The sequence below is a fragment of the Pseudophryne corroboree genome, chromosome 10 (genome assembly GCF_028390025.1).
Source record: "Pseudophryne corroboree isolate aPseCor3 chromosome 10, aPseCor3.hap2, whole genome shotgun sequence".
NCBI lineage: Eukaryota > Metazoa > Chordata > Amphibia > Anura > Myobatrachidae > Pseudophryne > Pseudophryne corroboree.
In genome coordinates, this window is record NC_086453.1 from 155,126,560 (window position 1) to 155,143,053 (window position 16,494).

The 16,494-nt window shown below is 47.7% G+C and overlaps 1 protein-coding gene across 1 annotated transcript in view; it reads left to right on the top strand.

Annotated features, from left to right (window-relative positions):
- Positions 1-14,784: 14,784 nt before the first annotated feature.
- KASH5 (KASH domain containing 5) overlaps positions 14,785-16,494 on the top strand; it is a 1,087,213-nt gene continuing 1,085,503 nt past the window's right edge. The window contains exon 1 of the mRNA XM_063942893.1: positions 14,785-14,891. The gene's annotated coding sequence lies outside the window, so the exon portion shown is untranslated. The remainder of the gene's footprint in view (positions 14,892-16,494) is intronic.

A 16,494-nucleotide genomic window follows, 5' to 3' on the forward strand; every position in this document is an offset into this window, starting at 1 on the left:
AAAAGGAAAACAGAGGCGCTGTTTGTCCTGTATGCTCCCAACAAGATTGGGTGTCCTGCTTCTAAGCAGACTATTGCGCACTGGATCAGAGGTACAATTCAGCACGCTTATTCCATGGCAGGATTCCCGGTACCAAATTTGGTGACTGCTCATTCTACTAGAAAGGTGGGCTCGTCCTGGGCGGCTGCCCGGGGGGTCTCGGCATTACAGCTTTGCCGAGCAGCTACTTGGTCAGGGGCAAACACGTTGCTAAGTTTTACAAGTTTGACACCTTGGCCAATGAGGACCTACAGTTTGGTCAATCGGTGCTGCAGGGTCATCCGCACTCTCCCGCCCGTACTGGAGCTTTGGTATAACCCCATGGTACTGAAGTGGACCCCAGCATCCTCTAGGACGTATGAGAAAACAGGATTTTAATACCTACCGGTAAATCCTTTCCTTCTAGTCCTTAGAGGATGCTGGGCACCCAGCCCAGTGCGTACTTTACCTGCAGTTGTTAATTTCTTAAAAATGTTTCAGCACGGTTGCTGTAATGTTCATGCCCGTTGGCATGTGTTGTGTTGAATGCCATGTGTGCGGCATGGTTGAAGTGTGAGCTGGTATGAATCTCACCGTTAACTAATAAAAGTAAATCCTTTCCTCGAAAATGTCCGTCTCCCTGGGCACAGTTCCTATACTGAGGTCTGGAGGAGGGGCACAGAGGGAGGAGCCAGTTCACACTGAAAAAGTCTTAAAGTGCCCAAGGCTCCTGCGTCTATACCCCATGGTACTGAAGTGGACCCCAGCATCCTCTACGGACTAGGAGAAAAGGATTTACCGGCAGGTATTAAAATCCTGTTTTCAGGGCTGCCTAACGCAGCCCTCCCTGTTAGCTGCCTGCACTGCAGACACCAACTTACAAACTAAGCTCCAGTGCCTGGAGGCGTGGATATAGAGGAGGCGGTGCAGGGCATCCCAGGAACAGTCAAAGCTTTACCTGGTTGGTGCCTCGGATCAAGATCCAACTCTACACCCCGATGTTATTCCCTGTGGAATCACAGTGTACCCCGCTGCAGAAATAAGTTTTTGCAAAAGCCTGCACAGGTCAGTGTGACTTGGGCCTAATTCATGATTGTACACGAATGCAATAGAAAGTGCTATTTTCTCGGCTACAGAACTGATAATGGCCCTCATTCCGAGTTGTTCGCTCGCAAGCTGCTTTTAGCAGCATTGCACATGCTAAGCCGCCGCCTACTGGGAGTGAATCTTAGCTTAGCAAAATTGCGAACGAAAGAAACGCAATATTGCGAAAAGATTTATCTGTGCAGTTTCTGAGTAGCTCGAGACTTACTCTTCCAGTGCGATCAGTTTAGTGCTTGTCGTTCCTGGTTTGACGTCACAAACACACCCAGCGTTCGCCCAGACACTCCTCCGTTTCTCCAGCCACTCCCGCGTTTTTCCCAGAAACGGTAGCGATTTTTCACACACTCCCATAAAACGGCCAGTTTCCGCCCAGAAACACCCACTTCCTGTCAATCACACTCCGATCACCAGAACGAAGAAAAAACCTCGTAATGCTGTGAGTAAAATACCAAACTTCTTAGCAAATTTACTTGGCGCAGTCGCAGTGCGAACATTGCGCATGCGCAATTAGCGGAAAATCGCTGCGATGCGAAGAAAATTACCGAGCGAACAACTCGGAATGAGGGCCAATGTTAGCAAGTGAAACTGATGCCCAGAAATGAAAAGAGACGTCTACCAGAGCTATCGCAAACCAGAGCTATCGCAAACTGCGTACACATTCGCAGCTCACTTGCAAAACATTTGCGAATGCAGCGCTGGGCATCTTTTTCCTTTCTGAGTGGCTCTTTACATGTGATTTTTAGCAGTGGCAGTTTTGAGATAATCGCTTTAGCCTCAATAGCGATCCTTACTGAATTAGGCCCTCTGTGAAACACAGTTCTTAGTAAATTTGATCTCACATATCCCTGCAATGCCAATCATGTTTACTCTCAGGCCAAACACGGAGGGTAATTCAGATCTGATCGCAGCAGCAATTTGTTAGCTAATGGGCAAAACCATGGGGGTCATTCCGAGGTGATCGCTAGCTGAAATTGTTCGTTGCGCTGCGATGATGCAAAAAAACAGCACTTCTGCACATGCGGCGCAATGCGCACGCACAACATACTTTCACAACTACCGATGTAGTTTCACACAAAGTCTAGTGAAGCTTTTCAGTCGCACTGGTGGCCGCAGAGTGATTGACATGAAGTGGGCGTTTCTGGGTGTCAACTGGCCGTTTTCAGGGAGTGTTCGAAAAAACGCAGGCGTGCCAGGAAAAACGCAGGCGTGCCAGGAAAAATGCAGGCGTGGCTGGGCGAACACAGGGCATGTTCGTGACATCAAAACAGGAACTGAATAGTCTGAAGTGATCGCAAGCGCTGAGTAGGTCTGAAGCTACTCTGAAACTGCACAAAATTATTTTATAGTCGCTGTGCGATCCTTTCGTTCGCATCTCTGCTAAGCTAAAATACACTCCCAGTGGGAGGCGGCATAGCGTTTGCACGGCTGCTGAAAACAGCTAGCGAGCGAACAACTCGGAATGACCCCCCATGTGCACTGCAGGGGGGGGCAGATATAATATGTGCAGAGAGAGTTAGATTTGGGTGGGGTGTGTTCAAACTGAAATCTAAATTGCAGTGTAAAAATAAAGCAGCCAGTATTTACCCTGCAGAGAAACAAAATAACCCACCCAAATCTAACTCTCTCTGCACGTTACATCTGCCACACCTGCAGTGCACATGGGGGGTAATTCCAAGTTGATCGCAGAGGGTTTTTGATAGCAACTGGGCAAAACCATGGCCCTCATTCCGAGTTGTTCGCTCGCAAGCTGCTTTTAGCAGCTTTGCACACGCTAAGCCGCCGCCTACTGGGAGTGAATCTTAGCATAGTAAAATTGCGAACGAAAGATTCTCAAAATTGCGATTACACACCTCTTAGCAGTTTCTGAGTAGCTTCAAACTTACTCGGCATCTGCGATCAGTTCAGTGCTTGTCGTTCCTGGTTTGACGTCACAAACACACCCAGCGTTCGCCCAGACACTCCCCCGTTTCTCCAGCCACTCCCGCGTTTTTCCTGGAAAGGGTAGCGTTTTTTCGCACACTCCCATAAAACGGCCTGTTTCCGCCCAGAAACACCCACTTCCTGTCAATCACACTCCGATCACCAGAACGAAGAAAAAACCTTGTAATGCCGTGAGTAAAATTCCTAACTGCATAGCAAATTTACTTGGCGCAGTCGCACTGCGGACATTGCGCATGCGCATTAGCGACTAATCGCTCCGTTGCGAGAAAAAAATAACGAGCGAACAACTCGGAATGACCACCAATGTGCACTGCAGGGGAGGCAGATATAACATGTGCAGAGAGAGTTAGATTTGGGTGTGGTGTGTTCAATCTGCAATCTAATTTGAAGTGTAAAAATAAAGCAGCCAGTATTTACCCTGCACAGAAATAAAATAACACACCCAAATCTAACTCTTTCTGCACATGTTATATCTGCCTCCCCTGCAGTGCACATGGGCCCTCATTCCGAGTTGATCGGTCGCAAGGCGATTTTAGCAGAGTTACACACGCTAAGCCGCCGCCTACTGGGAGTGAATCTTAGCTTCTTAAAATTGCGAACGATGTATTCGCAATATTGCGATTACAAACTTCTTAGCAGTTTCAGAGTAGCTTCACACTTACTCTGCCAGTGCGATCAGTTCAGTGCTTGTCGTTCCTGGTTTGACGTCACAAACACTCCCAGCGTTCGCCCAGACACTCCCCCGTTTCTCCAGCCACTCCCGCGTTTTTCCCAGAAACGGTAGCGTTTTTTCCCACACGCCCTTAAAACGTCCTGTTTCCGCCCAGTAACACCCATTTCCTGTCAATCACACTACGATCGCCGGAGCGAAGAAAAAGCCGTGAGTAAAAATACTATCTTCATTGTAAATTTACTTGGCGCAGTCGCAGTGCGAACATTACGCATGCGCACTAAGCGGAAAATCACTGCGATGCAATGAAATTTACAGAGCGAACGACTCGGAATGAGGGCCATGGTTTTGCCCAGTTGCTATCAAAAATCCTGCTGCGATCAACTTGGAATTACCCCCGTGGTTTTGCCCATCTGCTAACAAATTTGCTGCTGCGATCAGATCTGAATTACCCCCATGATTCTTAGTAAATTTACCCCCTAGTACTTGGGATCGGACACAGAATATACTTTCATCCTCTGCAGTGTGTGAAGAGTGGGACAGCAAGCACAGGATTGTCTTTTAAAAAACATTGTCACTGGCATACCTCCGAACTGTCCCGATTTTCGCGGGACAGTCCCAGTTTTTTGGGACAGTCCCGTTGTCCCACCCGCTGGCCACAGTGTCCCGTGGTGGGGGAGGGGGGGGGGGGCAGTTGGGAGGCTCTGTCTCTCGCTGCCCTGCTTACGATTGACAGAGGGAGAGGGGGCATGCCAACAGCTCATAGAGCGCTGGCCATGCCCCCTCACTGCCAAAAATGGGGCGTGGTTCGCGAGCACGGACCCTCCACGAAGCCACACCCCTTTCCCGTAGATCACGCCCCCTTTCTTGTAGGTCATGCCCCCTTTGCGGGCGCGCTGCGCGCGCCGATATGTCCCTCTTTCAAGTTCTTAAATGTTGGGTGGTATGCACTGCTACTGTGCTGTCACTGGCCCTGTTCCTCCAACCCCTTACAGATGCATCATTGCTTGGAGAGTGATAAAATGGAGAGAGGAAAAGTATTTGTATTAGAGATGAGCGGGTTCGGTTTCTCTGAATCCGAACCCGCACGAACTTCATGTTTTTTTTCACGGGTCCGAGCGACTCGGATCTTCCCGCCTTGCTCGGTTAACCCGAGCGCGCCCGAACGTCATCATGACGCTGTCGGATTCTCGCGAGACTCGGATTCTATATAAGGAGCCGCGCGTCGCCGCCATTTTCACACGTGCATTGAGATTGATAGGGAGAGGACGTGGCTGGCGTCCTCTCCATTTAGATTAGGAGAGAGAGAGAGAGATTGACCTGAGGCTGATACTGTAGAAGAGAGTGCAGAGTTTAGTGACTGACCACAGTGACCACCAGCAGTGCAGTTGTTTTATTTAATATATCCGTTCTCTGCCTGAAAAAAACGGTACACACAGTGACTCAGTCACATACCATATCTGTGTGCACTGCTCAGCCCAGTGTGCTGCATGCCTGCATCATCTATGTATATATTATATATCTGACTGTGCTCAGCTCACACAGCTTATAATTGTGGGGGAGACTGGGGAGCACTGCAGTGCCAGTTATAGGTTATAGCAGGAGCCAGGAGTACAAGACAGTCACATACCATATCTGTGTGCACTGCTCAGCCCAGTGTGCTGCATCATCTATGTATATATTATATATCTGACTGTGCTCAGCTCACACAGCTTATAATTGTGGGGGAGACTGGGGAGCACTGCAGTGCCAGTTATAGGTTATAGCAGGAGCCAGGAGTACATATTATATTAAAATTAAACAGTGCACACTTTTGCTGCAGGAGTGCCACTGCCAGTGTGACAGACCAGTGACCTGACCACACTGACCACCAGTATAGTTAGTAGTATACTATATTGTGATTGCCTGAAAAAGTTAAACACTCGTCGTGTGACTTCACTTGTGTGGTGTTTTTTTTTTTATTCTATAAAAAACTCATTCTGCTGACAGTGTCCAGCAGGTCCGTCATTATATAATATATATACCTGTCCGGCTGCAGTAGTGATATATATATATTTTTTATATCATTATTTATCATCCAGTCGCAGCAGACACAGTACGGTAGTTCGCGGCTGTAGCTACCTCTGTGTCGGCACTCGGCAGTCCATCCATAATTGTATACCACCTACCCGTGGTTTTTTTTTCTTTCTTCTTTATACATACATACTACTACATCTCTTTATCAACCAGTCTATATTAGCAGCAGACACAGTACAGTACGGTAGTTCACGGCTGTGGCTACCTCTGTGTCGGCACTCGGCAGTCCGTCCATAATTGTATACCACCTAACCGTGGTTTTTTTTTCTTTCTTCTTTATACATACATACTACGACATCTCTTTATCAACCAGTCTATATTAGCAGCAGACACAGTACAGTACGGTAGTTCACGGCTGTGGCTACCTCTGTGTCGGCACTCGGCAGTCCGTCCATAATTGTATACCACCTAACCGTGGTTTTTTTTTCTTTCTTCTTCATACATACATACTACGACATCTCTTTATCAACCAGTCTATATTAGCAGCAGACACAGTACAGTACGGTAGTTCACGGCTGTGGCTACCTCTGTGTCGGCACTCGGCAGTCCGTCCATAATTGTATACCACCTAACCGTGGTTTTTTTTTCTTTCTTCTTTATACATACAAACTACGACATCTCTTTATCAACCAGTCTATATTAGCAGCAGACACAGTACAGTACGGTAGTTCACGGCTGTGGCTACCTCTGTGTCGGCACTCGGCAGTCCGTCCATAATTGTATACCACCTAACCGTGGTTTTTTTTTTCTTTCTTCTTCATACATACATACTACGACATCTCTTTATCAACCAGTCTATATTAGCAGCAGACACAGTACAGTACGGTAGTTCACGGCTGTGGCTACCTCTGTGTCGGCACTCGGCAGTCCGTCCATAATTGTATACCACCTACCCGTGTTTTTTTTTTCTTTCTTCTTCATACATACATACTACGACATCTCTTTATCAACCAGTCTATATTAGCAGCAGACACAGTACAGTACGGTAGTTCACGGCTGTGGCTACCTCTGTGTCGGCACTCGGCAGTCCATCCATAATTGTATACCACCTAACCGTGGTTTTTTTTTCTTTCTTCTTCATACATACATACTACGACATCTCTTTATCAACCAGTCTATATTAGCAGCAGACACAGTACGGTAGTTCACGGCTGTAGCTACCTCTGTGTCGGCACTCGGCAGTCCGTCCATAATTGTATACTAGTATCCATCCATCTCCATTGTTTACCTGAGGTGCCTTTTAGTTGTGCCTATTAAAATATGGAGAACAAAAATGTTGAGGTTCCAAAATTAGGGAAAGATCAAGATCCACTTCCACCTCGTGCTGAAGCTGCTGCCACTAGTCATGGCCGAGACGATGAAATGCCAGCAACGTCGTCTGCCAAGGCCGATGCCCAATGTCATAGTACAGAGCATGTCAAATCCAAAACACCAAATATCAGTAAAAAAAGGACTCCAAAACCTAAAATAAAATTGTCGGAGGAGAAGCGTAAACTTGCCAATATGCCATTTACCACACGGAGTGGCAAGGAACGGCTGAGGCCCTGGCCTATGTTCATGGCTAGTGGTTCAGCTTCACATGAGGATGGAGGCACTCAGCCTCTCGCTAGAAAAATGAAAAGACTCAAGCTGGCAAAAGCAGTAGCACCGCAAAGAACTGTGCGTTCTTCGAAATCCCAAATCCACAAGGAGAGTCCAATTGTGTCGGTTGCGATGCCTGACCTTCCCAACACTGGACGTGAAGAGCATGCGCCTTCCACCATTTGCACGCCCCCTGCAAGTGCTGGAAGGAGCACCCGCAGTCCAGTTCCTGATAGTCAGATTGAAGATGTCAGTGTTGAAGTACACCAGGATGAGGAGGATATGGGTGTTGCTGGCGCTGGGGAGGAAATTGACCAGGAGGATTCTGATGGTGAGGTGGTTTGTTTAAGTCAGGCACCCGGGGAGACACCTGTTGTCCGTGGGAGGAATATGGCCGTTGACATGCCTGGTGAAAATACCAAAAAAATCAGCTCTTCGGTGTGGAACTATTTCAACAGAAATGCGGACAACAGGTGTCAAGCCGTGTGTTCCCTTTGTCAAGCTGTAATAAGTAGGGGTAAGGACGTTAACCACCTCGGAACATCCTCCCTTATACGTCACCTGCAGCGCATTCATAATAAGTCAGTGACAAGTTCAAAAACTTTGGGTGACAGCGGAAGCAGTCCACTGACCAGTAAATCCCTTCCTCTTGTAACCAAGCTCACGCAAACCACCCCACCAACTCCCTCAGTGTCAATTTCCTCCTTCCCCAGGAATGCCAATAGTCCTGCAGGCAATGTCACTGGCAATTCTGACGAGTCCTCTCCTGCCTGGGATTCCTCCGATGCATCCTTGCGTGTAACGCCTACTGCTGCTGGCGCTGCTGTTGTTGCTGCTGGGAGTCGATGGTCATCCCAGAGGGGAAGTCGTAAGCCCACTTGTACTACTTCCAGTAAGCAATTGACTGTTCAACAGTCCTTTGCGAGGAAGATGAAATATCACAGCAGTCATCCTGCTGCAAAGCGGATAACTGAGGCCTTGACAACTATGTTGGTGTTAGACGTGCGTCCGGTATCCGCCGTTAGTTCACAGGGAACTAGACAATTTATTGAGGCAGTGTGCCCCCGTTACCAAATACCATCTAGGTTCCACTTCTCTAGGCAGGCGATACCGAGAATGTACACGGACCTCAGAAAAAGACTCACCAGTGTCCTAAAAAATGCAGTTGTACCCAATGTCCACTTAACCACGGACATGTGGACAAGTGGAGCAGGGCAGGGTCAGGACTATATGACTGTGACAGCCCACTGGGTAGATGTATGGACTCCCGCCGCAAGAACAGCAGCGGCGGCACCAGTAGCAGCATCTCGCAAACGCCAACTCTTTCCTAGGCAGGCTACGCTTTGTATCACCGGTTTCCAGAATACGCACACAGCTGAAAACCTCTTACGGCAACTGAGGAAGATCATCGCGGAATGGCTTACCCCAATTGGACTCTCCTGTGGATTTGTGGCATCGGACAACGCCAGCAATATTGTGTGTGCATTAAATATGGGCAAATTCCAGCACGTCCCATGTTTTGCACATACCTTGAATTTGGTGGTGCAGAATTATTTAAAAAACGACAGGGGCGTGCAAGAGATGCTGTCGGTGGCCAGAAAAATTGCGGGACACTTTCGGCGTACAGGCACCACGTACAGAAGACTGGAGCACCACCAAAAACTACTGAACCTGCCCTGCCATCATCTGAAGCAAGAAGTGGTAACGAGGTGGAATTCAACCCTCTATATGCTTCAGAGGTTGGAGGAGCAGCAAAAGGCCATTCAAGCCTATACAATTGAGCACGATATAGGAGGTGGAATGCACCTGTCTCAAGCGCAGTGGAGAATGATTTCAACGTTGTGCAAGGTTCTGATGCCCTTTGAACTTGCCACACGTGAAGTCAGTTCAGACACTGCCAGCCTGAGTCAGGTCATTCCCCTCATCAGGCTTTTGCAGAAGAAGCTGGAGACATTGAAGGAGGAGCTAACACGGAGCGATTCCGCTAGGCATGTGGGACTTGTGGATGGAGCCCTTAATTCGCTTAACAAGGATTCACGGGTGGTCAATCTGTTGAAATCAGAGCACTACATTTTGGCCACCGTGCTCGATCCTAGATTTAAAGCCTACCTTGGATCTCTCTTTCCGGCAGACACAAGTCTGCTGGGGTTGAAAGACCTGCTGGTGAGAAAATTGTCAAGTCAAGCGGAACGCGACCTGTCAACATCTCCTCCTTCACATTCTCCCGCAACTGGGGGTGCGAGGAAAAGGCTCAGAATTCCGAGCCCACCCGCTGGCGGTGATGCAGGGCAGTCTGGAGCGACTGCTGATGCTGACATCTGGTCCGGACTGAAGGACCTGACAACGATTACGGACATGTCGTCTACTGTCACTGCATATGATTCTCTCACCATTGAAAGAATGGTGGAGGATTATATGAGTGACCGCATCCAAGTAGGCACGTCACACAGTCCATACTTATACTGGCAGGAAAAAGAGGCAATTTGGAGGCCATTGCACAAACTGGCTTTATTCTACCTAAGTTGCCCTCCCACAAGTGTGTACTCCGAAAGAGTGTTTAGTGCCGCCGCTCACCTTGTCAGCAATCGGCGTACGAGGTTACATCCAGAAAATGTGGAGAAGATGATGTTCATTAAAATGAATTATAATCAATTCCTCAGCGGAGACATTGACCAGCAGCAATTGCCTCCACAAAGTACACAGGGAGCTGAGATGGTGGATTCCAGTGGGGACGAATTGATAATCTGTGAGGAGGGGGATGTACACGGTGATATATCGGAGGGTGATGATGAGGTGGACATCTTGCCTCTGTAGAGCCAGTTTGTGCAAGGAGAGATTAATTGCTTCTTTTTTGGGGGGGGTCCAAACCAACCCGTCATATCAGTCACAGTCGTGTGGCAGACCCTGTCACTGAAATGATGGGTTGGTTAAAGTGTGCATGTCCTGTTTTGTTTATACAACATAAGGGTGGGTGGGAGGGCCCAAGGACAATTCCATCTTGCACCTCTTTTTTCTTTTATTTTTCTTTGCGTCATGTGCTGTTTGGGGAGGGTTTTTTGGAAGGGACATCCTGCGTGACACTGCAGTGCCACTCCTAAATGGGCCCGGTGTTTGTGTCGGCCACTAGGGTCGCTAATCTTACTCACACAGTCAGCTACCTCATTGCGCCTCTTTTTTTCTTTGCGTCATGTGCTGATTGGGGAGGGTTTTTTGGAAGGGACATCCTGCGTGACACTGCAGTGCCACTCCTAAATGGGCCCGGTGTTTGTGTCGGCCACTAGGGTCGCTAATCTTACTCACACAGTCAGCTACCTCATTGCGCCTCTTTTTTTCTTTGCGTCATGTGCTGATTGGGGAGGGTTTTTTGGAAGGGACATCCTGCGTGACACTGCAGTGCCACTCCTAAATGGGCCCGGTGTTTGTGTCGGCCACTAGGGTCGCTAATCTTACTCACACAGTCAGCTACCTCATTGCGCCTCTTTTTTTCTTTGCGTCATGTGCTGATTGGGGAGGGTTTTTTGGAAGGGACATCCTGCGTGACACTGCAGTGCCACTCCTAAATGGGCCCGGTGTTTGTGTCGGCCACTAGGGTCGCTAATCTTACTCACACAGTCAGCTACCTCATTGCGCCTCTTTTTTTCTTTGCGTCATGTGCTGATTGGGGAGGGTTTTTTGGAAGGGACATCCTGCGTGACACTGCAGTGCCACTCCTAAATGGGCCCGGTGTTTGTGTCGGCCACTAGGGTCGCTAATCTTACTCACACAGTCAGCTACCTCATTGCGCCTCTTTTTTTCTTTGCGTCATGTGCTGATTGGGGAGGGTTTTTTGGAAGGGACATCCTGCGTGACACTGCAGTGCCACTCCTAAATGGGCCCGGTGTTTGTGTCGGCCACTAGGGTCGCTAATCTTACTCACACAGTCAGCTACCTCATTGCGCCTCTTTTTTTCTTTGCGTCATGTGCTGATTGGGGAGGGTTTTTTGGAAGGGACATCCTGCGTGACACTGCAGTGCCACTCCTAAATGGGCCCGGTGTTTGTGTCGGCCACTAGGGTCGCTTATCTTACTCACACAGTCAGCTACCTCATTGCGCCTCTTTTTTTCTTTGCGTCATGTGCTGATTGGGGAGGTTTTTTTGGAAGGGACATCCTGCGTGACACTGCAGTGCCACTCCTAGATGGGCCAGGTGTTTGTGTCGGCCACTAGTGTCGCTTAGCTTAGTCATCCAGTGACCTTGGTGCAAATTTTAGGACTAAAAATAATATTGTGAGGTGTGAGGTATTCAGAATAGACTGAAAATGAGTGGAAATTATGGTTTTTGAGGTTAATAATAATATGGGATCAAAATGACCCCCAAATTCTATGATTTAAGCTGTTTTTTAGTGTTTTTTAAAAAAAACACCCGAATCCAAAACACACCCGAATCCGACAAAAAAAATTCGGTGAGGTTTTGCCAAAACGCGGTCGAACCCAAAACACGGCCGCGGAACCGAACCCAAAACCAAAACACAAAACCCGAAAAATTTCAGGCGCTCATCTCTAATTTGTATGCCATGTTACAGGCTGTGTTTAAAAAATAAGTTAGGAGCTGGTTGGCTGGGACTATTTCTCTCTCAATTTTATCACTCTCCAAGCGATGATGCATCTAGCCGATTGTCATCTTCTCTAGTACACATAACACTACACAACTCCCACACCCAGAGCTGGAATATCCTATGGGCGACAAGGGCGGCTGTCCCGGGGCCACCACACATTGGGGGCCCCCACAAACTGCTTTATAAATCGGAGCAGTCTCCCTCAGCAGCCGCCGAGGAGCTCCGTGTACAGAGTGTACACGGAGCTCCTCGGCGGCTGCTGACAGAGACTGCTTCGATTTAAAACGCAGTCTGTGGGGCCCCCTAATGTGTGACTCAGTAACGCACGCCGGCGACTCAGTCAGTGTCTCACGGGATTTCACTTCACTACCCCACGAGACACTGACTGTGCCGCCGGCGTGCGCTGCTGTAAAGCTGCTGCTCCGTATATGGGCGAGTATGTGTGTGTCATTGTGTGTGTGTGTGTGAGTATGTATGTATGGGGGTTTTCTTTGGCTGCCCGGGGCCCCCACTAGCTTTAATCCGGCCCTGCCCACACCTGTACACATAACACTATACACCTGCCCCATTCCCTGTACACATAACACTATACACCTGACCTCCCATACATACTGTATAACACTACCTGCCCCACCATACATATGACTATACACATGCCCCATCTCCAGTACACATAATACTATACACCTGTCCCATCCCCTGTACACATAGCACTATACACCTTCCCTATTCCATGTACACATAACACTATACACTCAGGGGATGAGCCATGCACACAGCCTATCCCCTGTACACATAACAGTATACACCTGCACCACCCCCTGTACAAATTACACTACACACCTGCACCATCCCCTGTACACATAACACTTTACACCTGTCCCATCCTTGGTACACATACCACTATACATCTGCACAATCCACTATACACATAATGCTATACACGCAGGGAATGAGCCATAGAGATGCCTCATCCCCTGTATACATAACACTATAACACTAACACCTGACCCCCCCCCCCCCCCCCGTTACATATAACACTAAACACCTGACACATTTGTACACAATACTGTACAGCTGCCCCATCACCTATACACATAACACTATACACATGGCCTATCCACTGTACACATGACACTATACACCTGTCCCCCACCCCCGCACTATACACCAGCCCCCTTACATATAACACCATACACCTGCCACTTCCCCTGCACACATGACACTATACAGCTGCCCCATCCCCTGTACACATAACATACTATTACCTCCCAACATGACCCTCTCCTGGAGCAGGGCCAGTGCAAGATCCCTCTGCACCCTAGGCAAAGCTTCAGCTTAGCTCCACGTAACCTACAACCCCCCTCACACACACACCTCCCAGAGCGGAGATGCAAGTGGACACTAGGTGGGCTGGGATGAATTGCATCATTACATATACAGAGAAAAGGGACAACACTCAAGGACTTTTAAAGTGATAATGTATTTTATAAACAAAGTCATAAAATGTTGTGACTTTGCTCACAATATACTTTCACTTTAAAAGTCCTTGAGTGCTGTCTATTCTTTATGTATACATGCTAGCCAGCATGTTAGGAATCATGTAGGTTACCAAGGCCAATGTCACTTTTTTATATATACTGTACATGGGGTCTGGTGGGAATATTTACGTGAGTTGGGTATGGGATGCAGCATTACAGTGATGCTGCAGGTATAGACTTGTAGACAGGTGCTGCTTGCTGCTGGAAAGGCGGGATCCCGATGCCTAGAGGAGGTGCATCAGGGTTATGAGGAGCGGATGCGGGGTCGCCCCTAGTTACATTCACCTCCTGTGTGGCTTCACATAACTAGATGTTACACATGTCGGCATGGAGGAAGCGCTGAGACACTATGTGGCACAGCCTGATAGTGGTGGCAGCACCTGATTAAACCCACAGCAGCAGTCAGCGCAGTGTAAAAGGAGGATGCGGCATACAGAGACATCCTTCAGTTTTTTGCTAGATGAATTCAGTAGCGCCCTACAAGGGCCGGCGCCCCTAGGCAGCCGCCTAAAGCTGCCTAATGGTAGAGCCGGCCCTGTCCATGAGGGAGAAAATGCTCTGTTCCTGGACTTTCCTGGTAATGAATGATTGCCATCACCTGTGGTGAAACACCTTTCTTATCAATTAACTAACTAGCTCACTACAGATTCTGTAGCTGGCTGACTTCAAGTCTGCATTACCCCTGGTTTTAATTAGCCACAGAACCTGTGTAATTCATGAGTGTCACGGTTTAAAAGGATAGTATGGTAAGCCTAATAACACTACACACCCCACACCTTTCCCTGTTCATATAACACTATACACCTGTGTCACTCCCCCGCTCCTGGAGCAACACATAGGCTTTGCATTATGAAGCTTGGCAAATCTGATAGCATTGCATCCTCCACATAAATCTATGGGGGCTGTGGCTGCTGTAGGAAATTAAGCAATCACAGTAGATAGCACTAGTGCACGCAGGGAGGGTTTCTGAGTACCCAGATGCCCCCCTTCCCCATTCCCCCCCCTTGGCAGGCCTAGTTTCTTTTTCTAATACGCCCCTACAGACCCGCGAATTGCGGCATTGTGAGTGGGCAGGGCTTAATACCGTACCTCCCAACATGACCCTCTCCAGGAGGGACAGAGTGCTCTGCTCCTGGACTTCCCTCTTACTGTATGATTGCCATCACCTGTGCTGAAACACCTTTCTCATCCATTTACCTACCTGATAAACACAGGTGCCGGCAATCATAAATTAAGTGAAAAGTCCAGAAGCAGGGCATTGTGTCCCTCCTGGAGAGGGTCATGTTGGGAGGTATGTTAATACCACAGTGTGCCCGGCCCCGTTATCATCAGCACCTTTGCTGATTCTGCCTGCAGCACAGCAAAAGTAAGATCTGTATATATACTACAGGTTTATAGTTATACTGTATATATATTACAGTCTGGTGGCATTCATGGGACTTGTTAATATATAAAAAATGCTAATTGCACCACTCTTTTACTCCAGTTCTTTTATGTGTAGAACTTTCCTCAGGAATTATATAAATAAAAGAGTGTTGCACATCGCATGTTCTATATATTAACATGTCCTGTGATTGCCTCCAGTGTTTCCAAATATTATTATTTATGGTGTGGAGGGCACCTGGGTGGCAACATTATATTGCTGTATGGAGTTATTTTTAAATATACATGTACAAGGCTGCCATCAGAAATTGCGGGGCCCGGGACTGACATACTAAGGTGTGTGTGTATATCTGTATGTGAGTGTATACACACACACCCCCCCCCCCCCCCCCCCCACACCTGTCTGTGTGTATGTATATGGAAACCCCCCCCCCCCCTTACCAAATCCTGCGTTTGCCTCTGGATAGCAGAGATATCTGCTGCGGTCTCGCCTTCATTTATGGTGTGGTCGTGATACTTAATATTTGCGGTTACCCCCTGATAACAGACGACATGCAGATAATATTTGATGATGATGATAATAATGTCCCCTTAGTGTTCTATTGGGGGGAAAAAATAGATTCGTCAATTTGTTCAGTAGAACAATTAATTGAAAATAGTGGACAATATTGAGACATTTGAGGGGCTCTCTTCCATAGCTTTTGATCATTCATATAATTGATGTGATAGCTGTGATATCATAAAACATGACTGCATATTTAATACTTCATGTGGGGACGGTTTTAGTTCTGAGCACCATCCTACTCATCACTTCTGTACACAGAAAATATTTGAAGCTTTTATATTAATACATTGCAAAAATGTACTTACTCCTATGTAATACAGTCCTGAATTTTCTAGTCCCAAACTGACATGTCTGTTATGGTATCTTGTCTTCCATGGGAAACTTCTGGCGGTTATCATGTAGAGTTTGGGTTAGATTTTTCTTTATTATATAAATGTATAAATTATATTATTTTGTTGTTTGTTTAAATAATGAAAAAAATATATTTATATAAATATATTCTTTATTTGTTAACTATGCAGCTGCCGGCAGGCTGTAGATGCTGTGTGTGAGGAATGGGTGGATTAGTAGGGGTAGTGGAGTGTGTGCGGGTAGCTAGTGCAGGGTTTGGGGTAGTAGTGTAGTGTATGCAGTGAGGGCCTAATTCAGACCTGATCGCAGCAGCAAATTTGTTAGTAAATGGGCAAAACCATGGTGGTCATTCCGAGTTGATCGCTCACTAGCAGTTTTTAGCAGCCGTGCAAATGCATTGCTGCCGCCCAATGGGGAGTGTATTTTCGCTTTGCAGAAGTGTGAACGCTTGTGCAGCAGAGCGCCTGCAAAATCTTTTTGTGCAAAACAAGACCAGCCCTGTAGTTACTCTTCGTGTGCGATGATTCTAATGGCGGGGGGACGGCTTTTGACATCATACATCCGCCCAGCCACGCCTGTGTTTTTCCAAACACTCCCTGCCACCCAGGAACGCCTACTTCATGTCAATCTTCCTGCGTTCGACCGTGCGACAGGAATGTTTGTTACTCTG